At 44.5% G+C, this 26,858-nt stretch overlaps 1 protein-coding gene and 1 long non-coding RNA gene across 4 annotated transcripts in view; one reads left to right on the top strand and one right to left on the bottom strand.

The window, feature by feature from the left end:
* The window catches only part of LOC146805725 (uncharacterized), a 202,449-nt gene extending 181,830 nt beyond the window's left edge, over nucleotides 1–20,619 (bottom strand). Inside the window, exon 1 of the long non-coding RNA XR_014967891.1 lies at nucleotides 20,509–20,619. This is a non-coding gene — a long non-coding RNA (uncharacterized LOC146805725). The remainder of the gene's footprint in view (nucleotides 1–20,508) is intronic.
* CADM2 (cell adhesion molecule 2) overlaps nucleotides 1–26,858 on the top strand; it is a 1,670,972-nt gene that overhangs the window by 919,461 nt on the left and 724,653 nt on the right. The window lies entirely within an intron of this gene.

Genomic DNA, 26,858 nt, shown 5'->3' with positions numbered 1-26,858 from the left:
CAGACTCCTCATCTTCAGTTTTAAAATAACTAATGTATGAAAGATCCTAATGTTATTGTCATGGGCTGCTAAATTAATGTCTATGCTTCTGACCTTTTAAGATTTTTTTTAGATGACCGCCAATATATTACAAACCATTACTAAAACAGTGAATGATACATCACAAAGGTAGATGAAGCAACACTGATAGAAGCCGTTTCTAAATCCTACAGACTTTCTTATCTACAAATGAGCATTCAATTAGTTCATTGTATAGTGGTCTAGATTTCATTTTTACATGGATTATTTTCAAAACAAATACACAACAAAGGGACGAATTAGAAAATATGAAGGAATTATTGTCATATCTGAGATTTCTTTGTAGTAAGACATAGATCAGGTGAGGCCCTACTCGTGAGTGCATGTGGTTGCAAATCGGCCATGAATTAGGTATTGTGAATACCGTTATTTCTGGCAACGTCTGTATTCTGAATAGTGCTTCTTTAAATGATAGCTACATGAGCTTGGATATGCTGGTTGGGTTGCCTTGGTCAAAAGTGAAAAAATCTGAAAACTGCATGCAGGTAAAAGTACTCCTCAAGAGCCACTCTTGATCCAAGGAAATTAGATGTTCATGGAGCTTCTCACTGACAGATCTAATAAAAGTACAGAAGTTTTTCCTTTCACTACTTTCCCTCTCCTGTGGGTAATTGTCTGGAAGTTGAGTCTAAGCTCGATTCCACGGTATGGTTGGATGAGGTATGGTTTACTGAGATTCTAAAAGCTACAATCCACTCATGGTGCTAGTGAGGGCAGAGAAATTAAAAATGTTGGGATCTAAACTGGTTCTTCAATGCAGCCCTTCCAAGAGTCGTGGGGCCTGATTCTCAAACTGCACAATAGATTATGTTTTTGAGTAAGTTTACTACTTTTTGTATTCTTAAACTACACTTATGAATAACTTAACACTTTTGAGCAAGTTTATTACTTTTCAGCATTCACAAATGGCACTTTTGTAGTAACTTACACTCTTTTAGTAATTCACACTTTATAAGTAAGTCCAGCACCACACATGGCCAACCGCTAGTACTGCAATACCTTCCCACAGAAAATGATGGAGGTAGGGAATTAAAATTAAATCCTATCGGAAATAATGTTAAATTAAATTAAATTATTTAAAACAATAAATAAATACAAATAAATAATAAAACATATATAAAATAGTACATATTTAGTTGTAAGTGCTATTTTAAATATTTGTTTGAATTGTTCTACTTTCGGTATTCACAAACTGCACTTTTGTAGTAACTTCCCTGTTTGTAGTAATATGCACTTTTGTAGTAAGTCCAGCAATACACGTGTCCAGCCACTGGTACTGCCACACCTTCCCATAGAAAATAATGAGGGAAGGGACTTAAAACCCCAGAGGCAATAATGTTAAACTACATTTTTATATATTTAATATTCAGTTATATTTATTTATATTTTTAGTAATTTTATCATGTGTCTTATGCTTAGCTCCATAGTATACAAAATGTGATGAATGGAATGCTTGAATTAATCTCAGCCTTTGTTAATCTCTCGGGCCACGTGCCATTCCATTGTTCTTTTGTACATCATTTCAACTCTCAGTTTGGACTCGGCCATATACAAATCAGTCTTGACCCTGCTCCAGTCCAGTCCAACCTGCCAGGTCAGGTCCTCCCTGAACCGGAACACAGGCAACTGAGGACCGGTTTTGCCTTAATTATGGCTCATCAGCCAGGTATAGCTTGGTTCCAGTGACACAGTGTGCATGGGACCTACATCTGGACATACCCGTCCCACTTCCGGTGATACACTGGTTAGTTTTTGTAGTCGGAGGTCTTTACCAGTCCAAGTGCATCCCGCTAGGTTACTTTTGTAGTGGGAGATCTTTACCAGGTCAAGTGAATTCCACTGTCTCTCACAAACTTATTGCAGTATTGGGGATTTGGTTAACGTTCCTGCAATATTGAATCTATGTTAGTAAAACAGCCAATATTCAAACATTTCTTTCATATGTACTTTGTAAATTTTGCAGAAAACTATGTGATGATTCTCTGACTAGCTGTATAAAACCAATTAAAATAGTATAGTACTAGTATACCAAAACAGGAAATAATATAGCAGCTGTTAAATAAAATTGGATTTTAAAAAACATAACAAGCACATGTTTTAAAGCGTCCATTATGTGCGTCTTTCCTCTTCTCAGCATGTTAGCTATACCTATAATAGACACTTCAGATCCTAGGAAGATGTCGAAATGGGTAACACATCTGATGTTTTATCTTCTTTTTACTTCTACTAAATGTCCATTGCTCAGTCTGTGTTGGAAAAGATCTGAGCAACTCCAGGCAAGTAATGGCAGTGCAGTATTGCTTCCTGCTCCTTAATGTCACTTGCAGTTATCACTCATAAACTGGAACTTTAGCACCTTCCATATTGGAATGGCCTGCATTATTTATCATAGCAGAGCGTGCGGTTTTCAGCAGTAAGTGCTCATTCAGGGATGCTCTGTAATATTAACGACACCAGCAAATATTCCTTCAGCATGCATAATTAATACCAAGCAACTGAATGTGTTTTAGTTTCAGTATGGCAAAACCTCCATCCCCTTCAGTCTGTTTGTAATAATCAAGTTGAGCTGGAGCAGGGAACAACCACTTATAATCCGCTTCCCATCTCTTTCCGCATCACCGCGTCCAGTCCAGTGCATCTTCACTTGTAAATAACAAGGCGGAAGCTGGCTCTGACCTACATTTCGGACCTTATAAGTCGTCCTTCAATGAGTTTCACGTGGTGCATTTTTCCAAGCATTATTCCAGCTAGCAGTTTACTGCAGGAAGAGGTAATTACCAGAACAAACAACGCTGCAATTATCTAACCCCAAGCATGGACTGTCCATGGACTTACATCACAGTTAAATATGCATATTTTATTAAATAAACGTGAACTAGGGCACTTCACAACAATTTGTCGTCTCTGTTAGGGATCCTTGGCAACGGATTTATACAATCTGGCCTGGTGGTGCAAATCGTCACAAGCCAGTGGCCACTGTAATGAAAAAAAAAAAAATGAAAAAAAACCCCACCTCTCACCAGGACGTAACAGGGGGATTTTTCACACACATTATGGGCAGATTTACAAGCCCCTTGCGACACTTTTGCGCTGCCGTTGCGTCACTTCTGTGACTCTGCGGCAGCATAAAAAATACGTCCAATTTACAACGTGACTCATCTAGGGAGATGCGTCACGTTGTAAAGGCCCCGTCACATTATACCTGCGTGAGTTATAATGTATGCAGGATGGGCGTTCCCACGCAGGAAAGCCTCGTAAATGTGACGCAGTGAAATCTACAAGATTTCACTGCGTCACTTCTAGGACGCTACTGCGTCAAAACCTTGCACCTGCTTGGACCAGACGTAAGGAGTGACGCAGTGTAGTGGGAATAGGCCTCAAAATGCATTGCTGGAGTTGCGTCCTGCTTGTGACATGACTCCAGCGATGCATGAGTTTTGCCCCAACAGATGCGTCAGAATTTCTGACGCATCTGTCAATCATTGCGCCATGGTGCGCCGTATTGTAAAGTGTCTCAGGGTGGCGCAGGGAAAGTGACGCATCTATACAGATGCGTCACTTTCTTGTAAATCTGCTCCTATGTTCTTTCCATCCTATGTCCTTCTCTTGCTAAAGAGAATTGGTGCCTTCCTTGCAGTGCATTGATGGTGAAGTGCACATTCAGGACAATGAAGGTCGCATTGATACATTTTTGCAGCATACGTAATGCTCTGAGTGGCACAGAGTTGGGTGGAGTTTACTGCCTCTTGTGTCCCTTCCTTTCTGCCTCATTGTATAAACCCCATAGGAACGTAAGCTTCTGAAGTTTATTCCCATTTTGCCCCCCTCCATTGGAGCCCATGTCTAGTTCCCCTCTCCCTGCCCGTGTTCCTTTAAGCAACCTTATACACCTGCCCACCTCACTAGCATAGTAACTATGCCATGGACCCTTATGCAGGCATAGAAAATACCCCCTTCTACAGCCATTGAGGACGTAAAATAAAGCAATTATTGGGATTCAAGCGACCCTCAGGGCTCTGAGTACCGGTGTCACTGCACCTGCTGCACCGATGGTAGCTATGCTCTTGATCCAAGTGCCTGTGTTCCCTTTGATTCCCCCATAATGTTCCCATCCCTTAAATTCCTTTTCCGTCCATCCCTCCTGTAAGTCACACCCAGGTTCTGTGTATGCCGCAATATTTGTGGCACCCGCTGTGCCCTGTCTGATGTGGAATTCTCATAAGTCCAGTGCCTGCACCATTGTCTGTTTCAACAATCTTATAAGTCCCATTCTAACCTCACCACCCGCGGTCGGTAGTAGGAGTAACTGCAGGGCGGTGACGTGGGGAGGGGGAGGGGCCGGGTGGGGGGTAGTAAACCATGGTTTGCAGAGCTTTACAGGTAAATTAACATATAAATTAATAAAACGAATTTCGTTGCGTGCACTGCATCGCATTTGGGGATGCAGTGCACGCAACAAAATTCGTTTTATTAATGTATATGTTAACTTACCTGTAAACCTCCGTAATCCATAGTTTACTACCCCCCACCCTGCCCCTCCCCCTCCCCACGTCACTGCCCTGCAGTTACTCCTACTACCGACCGCGGCTGAACCTCACCTACCTGTTTCTGTCCCCTCAGCAGATCCATGAGCCTCGATTTCCTGCCTGCCTCGGACCCTACTTTGCTGGTCGGAGAGTCTCCTCAAATTGGCCTCTAGATCCCTCTTGATCTCAATTCATCTGTAACAGCTTCTGTGGGATGCTCTCGGGAGCTCCTCGATCATCTTCCTTTAACAAATTAGAACAAGTGTAGCTATTGATTACGGAAACAGTAATCATAAGCTTGAAATCTGGCTTGTCCACTTAAGCACTTTGGGGCATATTTACAAGCCCATTCTCCACCACAATGTCACTTTTAGTGATATTGTGGTGGCGATAGGGGCTTGGCCTTATTTACAAGGCAGCGTTAAGCCACATAAGGTGGCTTAACGCTGCCTTGTAAATAAGGCATCCTTCACGCTCCATTAAGAGTGAAAGAGGTGGGCAACCTCAACATCCATTGATTATGATGCTGCCTCCTATGTACAAGGGCAGCGTAAATAGGAAGCAGCGCCAAAAAGGCGAAATGAGGAGAAATTATTTATTTCTCCTCGTTTTTGCTGTATCACAAGGCAGCAAACATAGAAACAGCAAATTGCCTATGACTGTTTATGTGCAGGAAGGTCCCCCTTCCTCCACATAGACAATCATTTAAAAAAAAAATGCTGTTTTGCAACTTCCATGTTCTGCATTAGGTAGCACACATAGAAGTTACAAAACGGCATTTCAAGATTGTTTATGTGCAGGAAGGAGGGCCTTCCAGTACATAAACAATCTTCTCCTCAAAACAGGCACCCTTGCAATATGGAGCAAGGGTGCCTGCATTGGCACTAGGCAGCTAAAGTTAGAGCCAGCTCAGAGGGAACCCATGGCTACACTATATTCTAGTGAATATGGTGCAGCCCTGTGTTTCTAAAGTGATGCAGTGTGTTGTTATCTTTCTTGGCTTAATGACATGCTTCACCACTTTCTAGTAAATATGCCACTTTGTGTGGTCCTTGGCACATCATGTTACATACTTCTGCAATAGGTTCTCTTATCTGTCGAAAATGGGGAATACCGAGAAATAGGCGAACAACATAATTAAAGACTTGATAAAAACAACTCATAATTTACTTTTAATCTGCCTCTGAGCAATCTTTTGTGGGCTGCTGTTGTGTTTATGTTTTTAAAGTGGTTTGCATAACCCTGACACTTTGATAACTTTCAAAGTTAATAAACGGAATCTGGTGGCATACAGTAATCCGGACGATATAGCCCCACCTTTCTGATAATACAGGGTTCAGAAAGGGGCTTATAGACGCCTGCCACCTTATGACATACAGTAGCAGCAGTATATGCATGCAAGCCCAGCTCTCTACACTCCATCAACAGAGTGTTAATGCAATTGCAGCTTTCCAGTCATAAACAGTCCAGTGCTTGCAGGCTGATACTCTAACTGTTCTATGTGTTCAACATGTGTGTGTTTCGATGTAAGTTTCCACTGCTTGTGCCTGTGCTGTATATGCTGTATAAGAAACCCTAAGGGGTAGATTTTCAAACGTTTTGCACAGGGTTAGCTTCCCAAAAGTGACGCTAACCAGCACAAAATGTGTTGTGCAGCACACATTCAAAGTGGGAAAAGCTTTTAAACTTATCTAGGCTTTGCATTTTGTACCGAAGGGTACCCTTCCTGTACCAAACTTATGCTAGACTCACGCATTCACCCTGTCACTATGGCACTAAGGTGTGTTTGTGTGGCACTCAGCAGCTGAAATCAGTGCTAGCACTAGGGAAAGGGAAGGATAGAGCTAAATCTCTGTAGATATGGTGCTCTCCTGCTCCCTCCCTGTCACGCAACACAGTGCACCCTCTTTGGGTGCTGCACTGCGTTGCATGCATTTTTTAAAAATCTGTCCCTAACTCTTTTATTGCCGGTGCTGCAGCAGTTGTTTCCAGTGCGTAAATAAATGTTGCTTGTAAAGGAATCCAGTACACCTGCATTGCTGAGGCACCTTGTGCTATGTCTGTTCTATGGGTCACAGAAACTCACACGCCTGCTACCCAGCCTGTGCCAGTGATGTATACAACATTGAAGCCTGGTGAATTTATATCAATAGACAATGGTATACTTGGTGTCTGTCATTCTTACCACTCAGTCAATTATATTAGGGGAAGTTACCTTGTAGTCACCAGATATCTGAGTTTGGATACCTCTGAGAATCACACTGTGCCCATAGTATTCTATGGAGGTGCTGGGAGGATTGCGCTGGAGACTCAACTTTCCTCTGTTCCCGGTTTGAACCTGGGAAATGTCTATAAAACAATTGTCAGAACCAAGGACACTGAAGCATGGCAGACTCCTTGATAGTCATACTAAGAAGGGCAGAGTGTTAGATCATTGACAATTCAGTTGATAGCCCAGCTCTTTTCAGTGCGCAAAGTACTGCCAGTGTTGTGTGCACTTGGCAATGCACATTCCATGGTAAATAAAACATTGACATTGCTCCAGCAAAAGCCCTGCCCCTGTTGATCCCATGACGAAAGCTTTCAAGCAGTAAAAAAACGAAATCGTCCATCTCGAAAGAGCCAATGCACATAAGCTGATTTGAAGCATTGGTTCACCACTGAATCCATATATGTTTGGTTGGTCAAGCCATGTTTATGGTGTAGTTAAATTCTTTCTCATTCTGCTTGAAAGTCATTTTATATTACGGTATTGTATTTACTGTACTGTATTTACTTTCCTTTGTATGGACCATATGTGCTTAGTTTCTTGTACAGAACAGTACACATATCAAGGGACTTTTACCCTAATGGAACTGCAAGGGTTTCTTCTGGAAGTTAGAGTGTTGTTTGTTGAGTGTACAGATGGCGTCTCTTTCACTGTACAAGGTGTCCAATCTGCCCATGGAGAATTACTGACGCTGATAAAAGAGGAGGCTAATTGAGCTGTGGATGCATGTATGAGAGACTCAGGGTTTGCAGTCTTAGCATCACTACATTGACTCATTTGTGATGGGATTCCTGATGTGGTGATCCCCATAGAGAGAAGACAGTAGCCAGCATATGTCTACTCTAGTTGGACATGCAGAAATATAAATTTTCCAAATGGGAACCTCACTCCTCTGAGGTTAAGGCAGTCCTAATAAAATCTGAAGCCATGTTATATTTTGGGTGCCCTATCCCGATCTGTGTCATGGTGTCCAACCAGATGGGACACTGCTCAGTTATGGGAAACACATTTCTCTCCAGCAGAGTTCAATACCCTGACAATTTGTGCCTGTGCTTTGGTGAGCATATCAGTAAAATACATAGTTGTGGTTTGAAACCTTAGCCTCTGTGAGCTTCTTCCTGCTCCCCAAGGATGCCCTTGGAGAACACTGCCTTGACACTTCATCATATGTGGCGCATGCTTAGTGCACCTCTGAATAGCTTGTTTGCCGTTGCCTGCATCTGTAATATTGTGTGAGTCGAAGGGAGAAGGGGTTCCTTCCTTTGTATACAGCCATGCCCCATTATATTGAGGGAACACCACATTGGAACCTTGCAAGTCCAAAAAGCACACATACACTAACCAAATACTGGAGGGGATATATAAACATTTGCATCTTCTTTTGTAATACCAAAGTGACTTGGGAGCGTAAATAAAGGGTGCAATCACCTGCTGCCCCACTGCACTCATCTCGTAATACAACCCCTAGGCTCAGTGACATTGTACAGCAGAATGGTGTGAGATGGGTAAGACAGATTAGCACCTGAAAAGTCTTGCCTAGTTTAACTTAAGACATGATTTGCTGAGTTGACCACAGTCCAAACTCTGGTTGCATTAGGGATCACTTCCGGTGAGAGGTGACATGTCCTTGATATACAAAAGCAGAAGATAACCTCTTTTCTACCCTGTGAGTATGAATGCCTTTAAAGTGACCGAGGTTTGAAGAGAAATTACAGCGTACAATAGAGCCTTACTGTCACCAAGGATTCACTTCTACCGACCTGCGATAATTGTGTGTATTTTCAAACAAAGGGTCACTATCTGGTGTTTATGAGAGCAGAGCAAACCATTTTCTGAATGCACCGATTTTCTAGATTTTTATAACGGGTTATTGCCAGTCTTATTAACAGTAAGTTACATATACGCATACTCATCCATTTATGCTCATTGATGTGACATTGTCTCTCGAAAAGGGAATGATCATTCCCTATTCTATTCAATTGTCCATATTTGTCTTAGCTCACCCTCTGGAATATGTAGATGCCTACTAATGTACGTCCAATCCACCTACAGTGAATGTGAATTTTCATGACTTTAAAGGAATCCTGCAAGAATGAAACATAGGTTTATAGTTCTATTTGAACAAATGTTATTGAGAAAACAGGTCACAATGCTTCGGGCAGGTTAGGGGTGGAACACTGTTTAAAGAGGTTAGTACATACTTTAGCTGATCTTTCACAACATTCTTCAAAATGTGCCCGCAGAGGTAACCCAAAATAAATCCTAAATTATTCTGTTGCATCCTGAATTGTCATGTTTTCACCATTTGTACTACAGGACTAGTTCAAAGTTTACTGCTAGATGGATGCTGAGGGTGGAAGGATTAATATTAAGAAATATAACATAGTAAAACAGAAATAAAACCTAGTAAAAAAGAAAAACAATACACATAAAAAATAAAAAAAGAGTGCAAGATCCATGGCATAGACTATTAAAATACACAAATATATATTAAGACTATCTCAATAGAAATGGCAGAAAACAGGAACAGATAAGTGTAACTGTCACAGTAGAAGTCATTGGTGCCAAGCAAGGCTGCAAAAATATCAGTATTCATCTTTGGTAGCAAAGTCAAGCATGTTAGGCCGACTCATGAGTGCATTAGAGCAGCATGAATGTTTGTCTTCACGAAAGTGCAGGTGCTGCACGTGTAGGTAAGAACGGTGGGGCGGGGTCGGAGTCGGAGGGGATTCGACATACGACGATGAGGGAAACTTAAATAAAAAAAGAAAACCGTAGTTGTCTTTTTTAAATATTTGTTTCCCTCATCGTCGTATGTCGATTAACCCCCACCCCGCCCCCTCACCCCACCGCTCTCACCTGCATGGGAAGCGCCTGCAAAAGTGTCAACATTTCCTTTACAACCAGAGTATGTCTTCAGGCATCTTCAGAGGAGGTTATTTCAAATCTGCCCCTAGCAAATTATTCAGCAATTCATACAGGTTGAGATAACTTCACTCTGAAGACTGTTGACAGAAAAAGAAAAATGTGTGGGTGTAGTTATGTGTACATTTGTGCATGACCATGTGTGTTTGTGTATGCTTATCCTGTGTGTTATACACCCAATTGCTTAAAATGGCAGACTTGTAAAGTATGCAGAAAGTTTTGTTCCAAAAGGGATATTAGTTCTATATATTTATAGTTCTTATTTTAAAAGGTATGCTTTCCAGTTCGCAGACTCACTGGCCAGCATTTTCCTTTGCTGGGTTGTACTAAGCGTGGTGGAGTTTAGAAGCACTGAGCTGTATTTTCTGATCTTGATCTGTTTAATCTCAGACTTAATCCTTTGATGCTCAATCCTCCATATTCCATGCACTGAGAATGATTGTACCATTATTGTATTGGTACTATTTGCTAGAAGTAGTAATTACATAGCACACCACATTAGATGGTCCATTTTCGGCCCATCCTCTGAAGTGCTCTCTTTAATTGATTTGAGTGCAGTGTGGGGGGCCTGGTTACAGTAATAGTCACTGCCTATCTACACATGTGAGCGCTAGAAGACAATAGCGGATCATTACTCCTCAACCATATCCAACATTCTCGATGACCTGGCACCACTAAAATTAAAAAGAACCCAGATCAAAGACAGAAATCCCTGGTTCAGTGGATCCCTCAACAAGGAAAGGAGATCCCTTCCACAGACTGAACGTAACTGGAAACAACACCGATCAGCAGCACATCTAATACTTCTCCGCCAGGCCAGAAATGCCTACAATAAGAAAATCCTCAATGCTAAAAAAGAATTCTTCAGAACTGAACTGGGGAACGCCAAAAATCGACCTCGCAAGCTATTCGACTTGGTCAAACATCAATCCAACAAACTAGCAAAAACCTCCAAAGAAACACCTAAACCCCTAATAACAAGCGAGGAATTCTCTTCCTTCTTCTGCGACAAAATCTCTGCCCTAGGAAATTAACTTAAATCCGCAACTCACCACCAAAATCAAAATCTGTCAGCTCTACCTCTTCTCTCCGCGTTGTCCCCCCAAACCTCACCCAAAAACCTAGCGCTCTGGTCCAATTTTAAAATCTATGACGAACACTCTATCTCGAGAATTCTTGCCTCCTTAAACCCGAACAATCAATTCAATGATCCTCTAACTGCCTAGCTGCCACCTGTCAGGCTATCATCCCTTCCTGGACCTCAATAATCAATGCCTCCCTCCTACAGGGCTCAATTCCTGATTCGCTCAAGGCTGGCCAAGTTGTCCCCATCCTAAAAAAACCCACACTGGACTCTGCTTCCGCTGAGAACTATAGACCCATATCCAACATCCCACTCCTAGCCAAAGTTCTGGAAAAATTTGTGCAACAGCAGCTGAGCCTACACAGCAACAAATTTCACCTGCTAGATGGCTTCCAATCCGGGTTCAGAACGGACACAGCACAGAAACCACCGTCCTCCACATTGAGGATTACGCCCTCCAAGCCCTCGACCAAGGCAAAACCTGTCTCCTAATCCTCCTAGACCTTTCCTCTGCCTTCGATACGGTTAACCACCAATTTCTCCTTGAACGCCTCAAACTCAGGATGGGGTTGGATGGCACCATCCTTAAATGGATTAGATCCTTCCTCCAAAACCGCTCACAGAGAGTCCTCATCAACGGTAATCTATCCGCCCCCTCTCCAGTTACGGTTGGAGTCCCCCAAGGATCAACCCACTCCCCCACCCTCTTCAAATTTTACCTTGAACCTCTCACTGAGGTGCTACGTGCCGCCAATATCTCCTACCTTATGTACGCTGACGATACACAGATCTAAATACAAATTTCTTCCCCTGAGGATATTTTCTCCCTGAACATGGCACTGAAGCTGACAGTTCATTGGCTCACCACCAACCAGCTTAAACTCAACGCAAATAAAACTGAATTTCATCTGATCTCTCCACCCAAACCCAATCCAGACATCCAGGAATGGATCAAGACCATCACAGCACTAAACTGCCCTCCTACCATTGTTGACTCGGCGAAATCCCTTGGAATAACCCTTGACGGCAGCCTGAACATGCGTGGCCATATAAACTCGGTGGCCAAAACGGCTAGATTCCACTTGAGTTACCTAAGAAACCTAAAACCCTTCCTCGATGTGTCCGACCTTAAAAAAGCAATCCAGGCACCAGGCATTTCCAGACTAAAATATGGATGCTCTACTCTCGCAGGGCTACCTAAGGAATCTCTGGCCCCATTGAAAGCCTGCCTCAACACCGCCGCCAGACTCCTAACTGGCTCAAAGAAATTCGGCCACATCTCTCCCCACCTCAAAGTTCTGAACTGGCTTCCCCTAGAGGCCAGAATCCAAATTAACTGGCCTGCATTACTCACAAAGCTCTTTACCACAATTCCCCTACTTTTCTCGCACAAAAACTCGTGATATCCGGAGGAGCCAGAAACTCCCGATCTGCCAAAGACCTGTTGCTGCAACCAGCATGCTTCCAGAAGAAAAAAACCTACAATTGGGCCTTCTCTGGGGCTGCGCCAAGAATTTGGAACTCTCTCCCACCCACCATCAGAAGACTTCCGTCCTTGGCACACTTTAAGAAGGAGACCAAATCCTTCTTAATGGGCAAATACCTCATCTAATGAATACATTACAATCACCTCAGCGACATGTTCCACCCTCCACCTCGGCATGATCCACGGCTTCTACGGAAGATACCTATTCCTGCACTCCTGGGCATCCCCCCAAGAGTTGAGACTACGTGCCTTCTTGTATAATGGATCTGCCTGTTTTCATTTTTATCCAACATGTAGCCGGAACTTTAGACTGCGTGCTTTTCTAGTATAATGTATCCCCTATTTTACCCAATTGATCCCTCCCTTCCTAACGCTTTGTATACCACCCTTAATCCTGTAAAGCGCTCTGATACCCTCACGGGTCTGGTTCGCGCTCTATAAAACTATAATATAAATAATAAATAAATAAAATACATATGCTGGTATTAGGCACAACATGGTTTTATTTTTCTATGCCCCAGGCAGCCAGTGCAACACTTCTGACTCAGCGTGATGTGTATACTCTGATAACGTACATTGTGATAAACTGAGTAAACGCAGCTCACACGTAGATGGTGCTACCTAAACTATGGTGTTCAATGTAACGCCTGTAGTTACACAAATGGTTCTTTGTGTTGAAATCAGTTACTTAAAATGTGAATTCGGTCATTAAAAATACACTCGAAATTGAATGGATGTTGTAAAAAATCGTTTATAATTGTTGTACTCTGACTAAAAAGGAATTTACCTACTAAATAATTGATAGTCATTTTGAAGCTATGTGAAATTTAAGTGCACATTACAATCTACACTTAATGCTTACATTTATATACTGTGTGTAGCTGCATTACATCTGTATCACGATATGCACGATTTTCTATTAAAATGCATGTATGTACATTTCTGTTACTTGTAGTTTTCAGCATTAGCAGCAGTCATCTTAAAAGTCTGGGATGATCACAAATATTACTGTTCTCAAAATCTTGAATGCCTCATTTACAAACCCTTTCCAGTATCTTTACACACTTGAATGATAAAAGGTCCTCCATACAGTTGCTCAATGGAAGCACCAACTGTAAATTACAACATGAGTTTGTCTATGTTCACAACCTGTCCCTCAACCCTTGGCGTGACACAGCCAACGAGAAGAGCCAAACAATCACCCTCTATATGTGAACAATGGGGCTGCTCTATAAGCGGCATTTCAGAACTGGAGCAAAACGACTGTTAATACCCCAGACCGGAACACTGCAACACCATTTTGCACCCAATTCCGTCATTCTACCTCTGAGAGTATTGACTTCCACAAGGTCTTCTTTGCATGCAGTATCCTATTTCTGCAGGGGGGTAGGGGAATAAACAGTGGTGTACTCAACCCCCCCCCCCCACTCTTACCTGCGGCAGTCACGGGAGGAATTGCCAGCACTCCCCACCTACATGCGCCTGCCGCGGTGCGGCAAACGAAGGGACCGCCACGGGCAGCCAAAGGCCTAGCTACGCCACTGGGAATAAAAATTATTTACGTTTTCAGAAAAAAACATAATACAACATAATCATGAAACTTCATAATAACCATAATGCTGTTCCAGTAAATCATCCACAATGATAGCAATTCTCACACGTATGATTATGGCAAAAATGCATACATCAGGGAAACTTTGTCAAGCATAGTTCACAGCGGTGTCCATCTGGTGAATTTATAAATATGGTTAAAATAGGATGTCTGAGCAAGCTGTCAGCATACAACTACAACTGCAGGCATGTTGAACTTCCTTGTAAGCAAATAAAGGGTCAAGACTAGAATTACCTACAGCATCAGAGGTTGTGTTCTGTATCGATGGGAAAAAGAATCAAGCAGTGGTTAAATACATCGCACTAATTTAGTCCAGCTCTCCTGATTATTAGCAAAACTTTAAAGGGTTTATGGAGCTATGGAGAGTCAAAGAAATGCAGTGTGGGTAGGCTGGAATAATGCCTTCCTCCCACCTTATTTTTAACTATGTATGCGTGCCCTTTACACAAAGTGAATATATAAAAGGCCTTCTCTTTCAAGTTGATAAACCCAAAGACATCGGTGGATTCTTTATATCTTTTATCAGCTGCCTCTTCTGTTTTTTTCCTCAATTGTATTGCTTCTCCATACAAGGATCCTTCTGTGCTTTGATGTGTTTTTGCTTCTTAAATGAATGATACAAAAAAAAGACTCCATATAAAACGTTAAGAGACTAAAGTTATTTGTAGAATACAATCAATACGGTCTGCCTACAAGCATACAAATTGTTGTCTATCTTAAAGTAACCCCCTTCATTTTTAGGTCTCGCGAGCCAAAGGCTCGAAGAGACATTTTATATCTGGGCTTTACAAAGTGCTGCCGTGGCCTAAAGCTACAGTGCATGTGCGCGGGCGTGCGCGGCGCGCTTACTTTCACTTTCGCGGCCGCACGGCCGCTTTGATCACGATCACTTTCAATTTCGCGGCCGCAGACCCAGCCTCCTCTGCCAGCACACCCACAACTGGCAACATTACTAGCGCTTGTTTTTCTTTAGGTCTGACGCGGCCGCAGACCCAGCCTCCTCTGCCAGCACACCCACAACTGGCAACATTACTAGCGCTTGTTTTTCTTTAGGTCTGACCCGAACTGGTGTGGGCGGGAGAAAAACAACAGGGTACTTGGTCAGCAAACTTCGAAGAGCACAGTCGAATACCTTGAGGCGCACCCCGATCTCACCTGCAGTCTGCCAAGGTTTATTGATGCTATGATTTGTCTGCAGCAACTGCAAAAATGGTCTTTTTTAATTTTATTTTCATCATGGATTTTCCCTCCTTTAGAGTCGCACCTCTGCAGGCTGCAAGCACCGCATTCACGCTGCTTCCTTCTTCCAGCCACGGCAGGGGGAGCATATTAGCCCGCTACACCCGCGATCCTTCTCGCACTGCGCCGCCTCAGCTCGCGGAGACCGGGCTCCCCGGGCGGTTCCATCCCTGCAGACGCGCGCGTTCCTCGCAGGTCGCTCGGGCCTTGCTGCTGGCACTTTGCTGGCACTTTGATCATTTTGAAATCCGCCGCAGTCCAGCTCGGGCGCCCTCACCGCACAGCCAGTCTTCATTTCTTGTTTGATTTCTTCGTTTTGTTATGTTTTTTGGGGGAAAAATATCAGCAACCGCTGACTTCCACACTAGACCCCGGCCGGCAGACCAAGGCTGTGCCGCGCTGGCGTCTCTGGTTTGGCCCCTTCACTGCAGCCTCATGTGCAGCGCCCGCCCAACTCACCGGCCCCGGCCCGCCGATGCAGAGCCCAGCGAGTGCCAGCGCCTCAGTGTCACAGCTCAGGAGGATCAGGCTGCGAAGTACCAGCTCACCGCTCCGCCCGATCAGAGTCTCCTGGGCTGTGTGCCTCCCGGGCCTCACGGTCTCCTAGGCCCGGCGCCGCTCTGTCCAGCTGCACGCCGCACGCTGCTGCACGCCTCACACTGCTGCACGCCACACACTGCTGCACGCCGCACACTGCTGCACGCAGCACACTGCTGCACGCCACACACTGCTCCACGCCTCACACTGCTGCACTCCACACACTGCTGCACGCCTCACACTGCTGCTCGCCACACACTGCTGCTCGCCACACACTGCTGCACGCCGCACACTGCTGCACGCCGCACACTGCTACACGAAACACTGCTGCACGCCTCACACTGCTGCACGCATCACACTGCTGCACGCCACACACTGCTGCACGCCACACACTGCTGCACGCTGCACACTGCTGCATGCCACACACTGCTGCACGCCGCACACTGCTGCACTCCGCACACTGCTGCACGCCTCACACTGCTGCACGCCTCACACTGCTGCTCGCCGCACGCTGCTGCACGCCGCACGCTGCTGCACGCCTCACACTGCTGCACACTGCTGCACGCCGCACACTGCTGCACGCCGCACACTGCTGCACGCCGCACACTGCTGCACGCCGTACACTGCTGCACTCCGCACACTGCTGCACGCCTCACACTGCTGCACGCCTCACACTGCTGCTCGCCGCACGCTGCTGCACGCCGCACGCTGCTGCACGCCGCACGCTGCTGCACACTGCTGCACGCCGCACACTGCTGCACGCCGCACACTGCTGCACGCCGCACACTGCTGCACGCCGCACACTGCTGCACGCCGCACACTGCTGCACTCCGCACACTGCTGCACGCCTCACACTGCTGCACGCCTCACGCTGCTGCTCGCCGCACGCTGCTGCACACCGCACGCTGCTGCACGCCGCACGCTGCTGCACGCCTCACACTGCTGCACGCCACACACTGCTGCATGCCGCACACTGCTGCACGCCGCACACTGCTGCACGCCGCACACTGCTGCACGCCGCACACTGCTGCACGCCGCACACTGCTGCACGCCACACACTGCTCCACGCCTCACACTGCTGCACTCCACACACTGCTGCACGCCTCACACTGCTGCTCGCCACACACTGCTGCACGCCACACACTGCTGCACGCCGCACACTGCTGCACGCCGCACACTGCTGCACGCCACACACTGCTACACGCCACACACTGCTGCACGCCACACACTGCTGCACGCCACACAGTGCTGCACGCCACACACTGCTGCATGCCGCTGCACGCCACACACTGCTGCACGCCACACACTGCTCCACGCCTCACACTGCTGCACTCCACACACTGCTGCACGCCTCACACTGCTGCTCGCCACACACTGCTGCACGCCACACACTGCTGCACGCCACACACTGCTGCACGCCGCACACTGCTGCACGCCACACACTGCTGCACTCCACACACTGCTTTTATGCAAGTTTATGATACTAACGTTGTAAATGACAATGCCTTTTATTTGTTTTAAAACCAAAACATAAATAAAAGGCATTGTAATTTTACAATGCCAATAGCTCAAACTCTTATAAATGCGAGACCTATTGCATTGCAAATGCTTGTTTTATTTGAAGTTTAATTGCCAGGTTTGGTTAATAGAAGGGCAGGTAGTGCTTGAATTCAATCGGTGTTTAAACTTTCTCAGTGTTTCATCTATGCTCATAGTTTCCCGATAAAACTTGATGCACATAAGCTTCATCTAAGGAACTCATGCAGATAAAACTAGAGCAAATTTTCATACCACCCCGGTTGGGAAATATAGCTGCCACCATAGAAGTTCACTTCAATACACGCGCAATTAGGCACCAAATCACCTTTAAAAATAATTCAATATTTTACAGTGTAAGTATACGTCTGCTAAAGCCTTCTATTGTTACAAAATGAAATTTTAGCTATGGCTACCATTTCTTCTATCCATTCATTGATCAAGTAAATACTGTAATCTATGTCCATGCCATTTGCATAGATTATTATAGGTCTTGGGTATTTAAGCATACCCACTACAGGTTCACACATATAAAACTAAAAGGAGCAAGCAATATTTGCAAGTATGCAAAATAATATAAAATAATGGTACATCCTCATGTGATAGTGTAGGTTCTGATATTAGAGTCCACAGGCATCCATCATTATCATTATCAAATGAAAGGTGATTAAAAAAAAACTTGTATCTGATTATAAATCATGATGCCAAAATATCGTTGTTTAAATACCGAGAACCAAATATCTTAAATGTAAGTACAAATAAGCAACTATAGATGCACTATTTGAACTCCAAATCTATGTTTCTTGATTATCTATATTGTTGACATATAGGTAGAATTTAGTATAGTAAATTTAAACTTGCCTTTATAAATGCATCTTAACAATACTGTGGTTGTCGATATATAATAGGAGAAGGTCCACTTCATAGCGTGGACACTAGTGCACGGGGCCATTTATGGGTTGATCACCACATATCTAAACAAGAGACAAGAGGTGTAACCTTCCGTAGAACTGCACACCAGGGGGAAAATGCTCCTTAGACCTCATTGATACCAACTGGAGAAAAACCTGAGGTAGAATCTTTCAGTAGGAAGCTATTGCACTGTGGAATGGGATGTCACTGTACATGCGACTGTGCTCCAACCTGCTTCAGTTATAGAAAGGCACTGAAGACATGCCTCTTTTGTATACCTGAGGAGGTGGATATCTTCCTCACTGTCTGGATGCATGTGGCTTACAAACGCATTGCAAAAACCTGATGATGTTAATAATGATGGGCATTAAGGCACCAAAATGCCAGGGATAATGGGAGTGACATCAAACACTCTATGGGCGGGTATATGCCTATGTTTCTTGAGAAAAGCCCCCACTACAAGCCTTTTCCCCTGCCTCCACACCCTTATAAGAGACAATAAATACAAAATTAAGTTCCGTGGGTTAGGGGCCTTAAACCCCCAGCCGTATTTATGACCCATCCCAGCAAGGCCCGTCGACAAGCAATGCTGCATGTTGCATGCGGTGAGGCACCCGCACACCCTGGTTCAACCCTGAGCAACTTTTTCAGTCCAATTCCACAACTACAGACTGGGTCCTGCAATACCACCTCTTGCATTACAACACCAGGACCGACAAGTCCCGGAATGCAAAGATAAAATCCATGGAAAATCAAAGAGCGTTGCATGCACTGGCCCCACAACCCACTAAAACACCCATGGGGGAGCCCAGAAGGAAGGGGTGCGAACCCCCACCAAAAAAACCCACATGGAGGAAAGCCTGATGACTGAACATGACTCATCTCTCTCCGCTCTCTGTACTTCCAACACAGATCCCCCCACACACTGGCCACAACAATCACAAACATCAAGATCCCACCACCTTACCTCCACAACCCTCATTTGGCCCCCGGAGCCGCCACCGAGTACTCTCGGGTTGGGTGAGAAAACCAGCTCTGAAACCCATGCTGCTCCCGGGGGGCACCAAGCAAGGAAAATAAGAGGCCTGTGGCTGCAGAGTTGCGAGTGTGACATTCTGGAGGCATGAAGGCGGGGGTCATGAGGTCCTGTTGTGTCTGAGGCAGCGAGTGGAAAATAGGCCTGCACACCGCCTCGCAGCACTTTTTAAAGGGGTAGGGCCAACCAAACTGCCTGGAACACCCCCGGAAGCATTCTAATGGTTCCGGGGTCTGAGCTCTGGCCAGTCAATGCCACACCTGGCCCTGCCCAAAGGTTGCGGCGACTTGTGCTGTGACTCCCGGGTCCCAGCATCACCGCCTTAGGCATGGCTCCCCCTAGACGGGAGGGCCTCCACATTTGACCCAGATAACAAGATGTCTTTTAGTACTTTTAGTTCTTCGTCACTGTGGCATAACACAAAGCGTTGGTTCCCTCTGCAAAATCTGGGGAGGGAACCTTGAGCCTCCCATATCGCACAGATATTTATAGGCCTGTGAGTGAAATGGGGCCCCCTGCACTGCAGGGGCTGCAGATGCCTGTGTTATGTCTCTGCCTTATCAGCCTTCCGTTTACAGATGGGGTGCAAGGGGGAAGGGCAGAAGTGGGAACAATATAGAGTAGATAGGGATCTAAAAGTCCTGTTTACTTTCTGCAGTATCTTAATGAACACTACAATCATGGGACTCATGACTGTGTCAAGGGTACTAACAAGCACTCCCTTCACAACATCTAAATGACGATCTTTGTTGCGCTGTGACGGAAAGTACAAAAGAAAGAACATTACCAACGGCACCACTGGCTGTCGAATGCCAATTTCTGCTGATATAGTTAACAGAAGGGGCTGGTTTGCCTCTACAACACCGCTCTTTTCGATGACACATCTAATAGCTTAGCTCTAACGAGCCCGATGAATTTTTGCCTGTTTACCATCAAGGTTATTTGAGGAAGGAAATATTTCGTCTCCCTCTAAACAATCACTCTGGAAATATTCTATTCCACTAGCAGTAACAGTATGAAAACCCCACTTTCTTTGAGCTGTATTTTTCCCAGAGCGGTTTTTGAATACTTTCACTCTTTCTTGTGGTAAACTGAAGTGTTAATAAAAAAAAATGCTGTTGAGAAGTTCACAGGGTGAAATAAAAATTCACCGGCCGTTATTGACATTCATAATCGATAGGATGTCAGCCTCTAAAGTCATACGTTTCATCTTTCCGGCTTCCTCCCCTTTCATCCCTCTCTCCACTTGTCTATTTTCTGATCGTTACCTGACCGCCGTGATCCTTCCTGACAGACACAGCCATTGTAATCTCCGCTCCCAGATATCCCCTTCCCCTGTGTGCGCGCGCTTCTAACACCGCCTCTTCCGGGTCTCGGAAACCAAAGCATTTGTTGACGCAGGTTGAAATTCTTCTTATAATCAACGAGGCGAGAAGTGGGCAAACGTCGACCATCCCGGCAGGTTATTTTTGCAATAAATATGTAAATAGTTGGCACTCGGTAGCTGTTGGTCTAATTGTCTCTTATTGTGCGGCTGCCCCAGAAGACACTTTTGGAAATTAAATGATGCTGTATATCTCAAAACAGGTCTCTTTGGAGTGCACCTTAATTAATAAATACCTGTGCCTGTTGAATGAGATGAGTTTGTAGCAGATTCTAACGATTACCGCTGTGCACGCTGAACACTGAATAGAAACACATTTTGACCTACTGATGCCGAGAGCTGCCATGAATTAAAACACAAAACAAAGGGTTGACTACCTGTACCATGGTAACAATGTGACCTGTTTTTGGGACGAATCTGAGAATGTATCTAGATCTGATCTTGATAATCTGTTTGGGGTGATGCACGCATCACAAACATTACTCTTTGATACAGGTGTCGGTTGACTGGCACTTGTATATGTTTTGCTATTGTTAGACCTGCTAGCCTTAGGGTGGTCTTCCCCCAAACGTTTTGCCTTCCTCCTCCATTTTTACTGACCTTGTTTTTGCTGGCCTTAGGACTCGGTGCACTTTACCACTGCTAATCGAAGCTAAAGTGCTTCTGCTCTCTCCTCTAAACATGGTAACATTGGCTTATACCCTATTGGCATATTTATTTTACTTGTAAATCCCTAGTAAAGTGGTACTATGTATACCCAGGGCTTGTAAATCAAATGCTACCAGCAGGTTTATGGCACTGATTGTGCCACCCACTTAAGTAGCCCTTTAAACATGTCTCAGGCCTGCCATTGCCGAACCGGTGTGTGCAGTTTTAAATTGCCATTTTGCACTGGCAAAATAAACCTTCTGCCAGCCCCAGACCTTCCTTTTTAATATATATGTCGCCCCGAGGGTAGGCCCTGGACAGCCCAATGGGAAGGGTGCAATGTATTTCAAAAGTAGGACATGAACTTGTACATTTGTTTTTCACTACTATAAGATCTATCTTTGCCATAAGATAACACTGGAGTTGCCTTATTACATTTTATGAGTATAATTTCCAAATGTGAGTAGATCACAGGTTCATGTTTTGTGTTTCTGGAATCACATTTTAAAAACCTAACTTATGGTGAAGTTGGATTTTAAATTGCAGTTCTGAAAATGGCACTTTTAGAAAGTTGGCATTTTCGTGATTTAGCTATTTAGTGTCTGTGGTGTGTCTTTGGCGACATGATGGTGTGTAGCTGACAGTTTACCTTTGTGTATTCCTCCTAGAACGCAACACACAATAGGTAACTTAGGCGGGCCTAGATGGGCCATCACTGGCAAGATGGGAAGAAATGGGCACCTGAATAGGCTGTGTCCTGCCTCCACACAAATGGGTTGCAGACCCCCTGTAGTTAGTCTGGAGACAGGGCAGGGAAGGTAGGTTACCTGGGCGCTTCAAAGGGACACCTACCCCACTTCAAAGACATAACTGGGTATAAATACTGGACCTCAGGCACCAACTCTTCAGTACACTTCTGGACCTGTGGATTTCTGCCAGGAAAAAGGACTGCTGTACTGCTGAAGGAATGCCACGCTACTGGATTGCTACTCCGAAGGAGCTCCTGCTCTGCTGTGCTTACCTGCTGCTTGCTGTCCTCTTGCCTGGGGAGGAAGAACTGGACCTCCAACTTAATCTTAAACTTAGGACCTCATAGTGACTCCAAGGGCTAGTCTGCTGACCTCCTGATCTGAGCCTCAGGGACATAAAAGCCTCCCTAACCAGCTCCTGGACCCAGCTGCAGTGGATTTCTGCCCCCTAAGTGGTGCCGCTCAAGTCCTGGACCCTTGGTGTAGCTCACAAGCCCCTAAATCAGGCTTTTGGGTTGTTTGCAACCACAAACAGACCCTTTCACACCAAGACCTTGCCCCTTGCACCGAAATCCAGCATGAGCTGCCATCAGCCTGTCTCTTGACACAGTAGTTACAGCTCACGGGGGACCACCAATGCGAAGCACCAACCCGCCCATCTGCGACACCTGGCCTGCTCCTCATGCCACGCCGACAACCGATGGTGACGCTCATCTATCTGTCTGCGATACTCTCCAATGCAAATGGGACTCTTGACACTCAACTTGAAAAGGTAAAACTTCAGAGGGACTAATCTGGGACTACATCTGACCGTGCTCCATCGCGGTCGGCTTGAACTATTGACTTTGACCCGGTCCAGCATGACCAGATAGCCTTGGTTGGCGCTTTATGTTTTTAGGTGCTATTTTTCATTCATCTTTAAAAATTCATAACTCTGGTTCAACTGATTGGATAACTGTTGTTTTAGTTATGTTTTATTTATTAAAATGTACTCTATTATTTCTAACCTGGTGTGGGATCTTTTTTTGTGGGTTTTCACAGTTTTACTGTTTGAAGTGTTTGACAAATACTTTACACATTGTCTCTAATTTAAGCCTAATTGTTTAGTGCCAAGCTACCAGGTTTGGGGTTTGCTTGTGCCTTACCCTGACATGGATTGTGGTTGCTGCTTGACCAGGGCTCACACCCCAGTCTAACAGTAACCCAATTTCTTACAGTTAGTATCTAAAAATAGCAAAGTTATGTATGTGGATGCAAAGCAAGATAATTGAATATTGTAATTGTCTACTGTTTAGGATCAGATTTCTGTCTTGTATGTGATATTGTAAGTGAATGTTGGTATATCTCTGGGGGCAGTGTTGTTGTGTGGATATTGATAGTCAACTGTTTGGCATGTCTGTGTTGTGTTGTTTGTAGAATTTCTTCAATTGTGGCCTACAGGAAGTTTTGTTTACGTTGAGTGCGGTTGTGGCCTCATGACAGCCAGTTTCTGCATGATATAATTTAGCGTGCGACTATTGAATTGAAATCATCCTATGTCAGCATAATGCTAGTAAATGCAAAGATATATTTGCAAATTATTTAAAACGTGATTATTTTCATACATAATGACATATCCTTAAACAGACCATAAAATGAGGAAGCACGTGACACAATCTGGTTTATCTGAAGATTTGCATGCACAGTAGAGTAACATACACCCAGGACATCTAACATTTACATGCATATGTGAGCATTCCACATGTGTATGATCTAAAATATAAGTTATCTCGCCTAAGTAAAAATATTGTCAAGAGCAACAATCGCATATGTTTACAGAGCATACAGGACCGTAAGTATTGTCTTGGGGAGCGGTCCAAATGTTTATTTGCCATGAAGCGCCTAGAAATGGCAAAGCTTATGTGTCATAGGAGTCATTGCGGAAGGTCACATCACTTATTGCACCGGGCTCCAGTAATCAGTCTGATGGCCTCTAGCCATGCAGGAATATAGTAACGCTTTAAATACATTTGAAATGAAGAAGCCTTTGTCTGCTATACAATGAGACTCTCTAAATTTGTGCAAGGGCAAAATTCCCACTGACCACCAAATCAGATCATCCAATATAGATCCACCTCCTAGCAGCGCCTAGTACCACTGGCACCTCTGGACCCCTACTCTGCCTAAGATAGCATCTCTGTTGGAAATTTGTCCTTTCTGTAGGGTCTTTGCGAATATTTTGCCTTTTTGCTGAACATTATTTTTGCAAGCTATAGAATGCTGCAATTTTCTACTGCTAAGCAATGGTAAAGTGTATTTTCTCGTCCTTTCTACATGGTAAAATTGGTATTCTCCTGATTGGCATATTTAACATACCTAAGTCCCCAATATATGATACCCACAGTGTACCCATGACCTATAAGTTACAGAACACCAGTGAGCTGCAGCACTCATTATGCCACCTACTGTAGTGATGATGGAAACATGACTGCAGGCTGCTACCAGTAACTTGGCTGCGCAGGTTTAAACTGATAATTCAACCTGATAAATTAACCCATTTTGAAAGGCATAAAACCTTCCTTTTAAATATTTATGAATCACCCCTAAGTAAGCCTTACTGTCCATTAAAGCAGGGTGCATGATATTTAAAAGAAGGAAATGTAAAGGTTAATGTTCAACATGTCCTTACAGTGACTAGCACCTATAATACGTTTTTATAAATGTTACCTGCACCGAGGAAACGGCTCAAAGCATTTTTCAAGGACTCTTTTTAAAGGAAAAGGTACTTTAGAAAAAGTACCTTTTTCTTCCTAAAGACTCTGGTGGCGTTTCTGTAAGTATTCAACTGTCACCATGAAGCTTGATAGCTCCCCCGTGGTGAGGTGGGAACTGCTCACAGGACAGGACAGCCTTGGGGCTGTGCCCAGATTCTTAATGCATTTTAAAGGGGCCTCCCCTGTCTCAGGTAGATTTAGCTCACGCCTCATATTTTGTCCTGCCCGCCAGCCAGGCCACAATCACAGGGGGACTCTCTTTGACATTACGATGTCACAGCCTGTTTGACAGGTCTGTTGGGTTTATATACAACATTTGGGGTGGACTTCAGGAGGTAAACAGAATGCCAAAACACTCATTCCCATCCTCTAGCTTGTACCAGGCATAAATATGGCACATCCAGGTACTCACTTCTGAAAACTCCTGGACCTGTGAAAGATCAGAAGAGGGCTGAACCTGATGTCTGAGTCCTAAGAAAAGACTAAAAGATTAGCCCTGCTCTACCTCTTGTAACTCAGACAAAGAAGTGGAGTCTCAGGGTCATAAGGTTGACCTTCTGTTAGAGCTACAGGGACATAAAAACTAAAAGTGGCCTGCTCCTGCAACTGCCCAGTGGCAACTTCAACTAGACCGGGCCCTCCAGTGGGTCTCTGCCTTCCACCCTGTGAGTCTCTAAGTGCCTCCCATGAGGTCATGGTGGGGCTTTAGAATTATACTCCTTTGATGGATTAGAACTTAAAGGACTAAAATCAGAAGGTAAAATCTTTGTCCAGGATGAACGTAGTTGTGTATCCAACCCACACTCCATTGCGAACAGTGTCAATTTGTGACTACATCCTGTTCTACCATGACCATTGACTACCATTAGCGCTTTCTGCTTCTTGGTGCGCTTTCTGCTCAAAAGCTTTCAAATTCATATCTCTGATTCCCCTCATCGTATTTTTGTCATTTTAGTGTCATGCTGTTTGTTAAAAGTTACTCTATGTTTCTAATTCAGTTTGGAATTTTCACTGTTTTGTATTTTATCTTTATTACTATTCTTTTTGAGTTCTGCATAAATACTTCAGGCATTGCCTCTATGTTGAGCCTGTCTGCTCTGTGCCATGACTACCAGGGGTTGAGCTCAGGATAATTTAGTGACTTAAAGGGTTCACCCTGACAAGGATTGTGATTATTACTTGAGGCAGGTACTTAATCTCCTTAACTAATACCTGCATTTCTTACAGTTCTCATTTGTATGTCTTCATTGCTTTGATATTTATGCGTTTCTTTGTGTGCTTAGTGTCAAGTCTGTCTGATCCTTTGTACCTTATCCTTTCCTTCCTGAAGAACCGATGCAGATGAGTGACACCTGTGTTTCTCTTTGTCTTGCTTCCCTTCACTTTCTCCCATCTGGCTCTCTGCTTGACCCACTTCCACTTGCTTTGATCGATAGAGAGTAAACAAGAGGTACGGGCTTCTCATCAGAGTCACAGCTCTTCTTGCAATGCTTGACATTACTGAGCATTTTTAAAGTGCTCACTCATGTAGTTTTACTCAGTGATGTTAGCCCTGGTTTTCCTTTCAATATACAGGCAGTAAAGAGCATTACAGAGAAATGTCAAACCTGTGGCCCACTCACAGTAACGTTCCAGTTCAAGATTTGGGGACACTTACATATGATGACAGAACTGCAGCATGTAAAAGGGCTGCCTCTCTGTGTCCAAATGATGAGAATAAGGATCACAGGCCCTCTCCCACTTCCCGATGTGGGCAGACTAATACAACAGAGCAGGACACCTGGGCTGGGGCACCGCCATGCTCCCCCAGGGGTACAATATTAAGCAACGGCAATGGCCCTCAAATGGCCCAGGAGTGAGAGTGCCCAAACCACAGATGAGAGCAGTTGCCTCTCAGCATAAGAGAAGAAGAACAAGTCCCAGCTGATCTCAAGGACCAAGAATAGTGTCCGCACTACTGACTCCACCCAGCGAGCACCATCAGCCACACTGCAGCTCCTCCGCTTGGATTAATTCAAACCTAAAACAGAAGTAGCTTCAAGGATCTTCTAGCACTATTGCTCCATCAACGCCCACAAACAGCT

The sequence above is a fragment of the Triturus cristatus genome, chromosome 8 (genome assembly GCF_964204655.1).
Source record: "Triturus cristatus chromosome 8, aTriCri1.1, whole genome shotgun sequence".
Lineage (NCBI taxonomy): Eukaryota > Metazoa > Chordata > Amphibia > Caudata > Salamandridae > Triturus > Triturus cristatus.
This window is presented reverse-complemented; position numbering and strand designations above follow the sequence as displayed.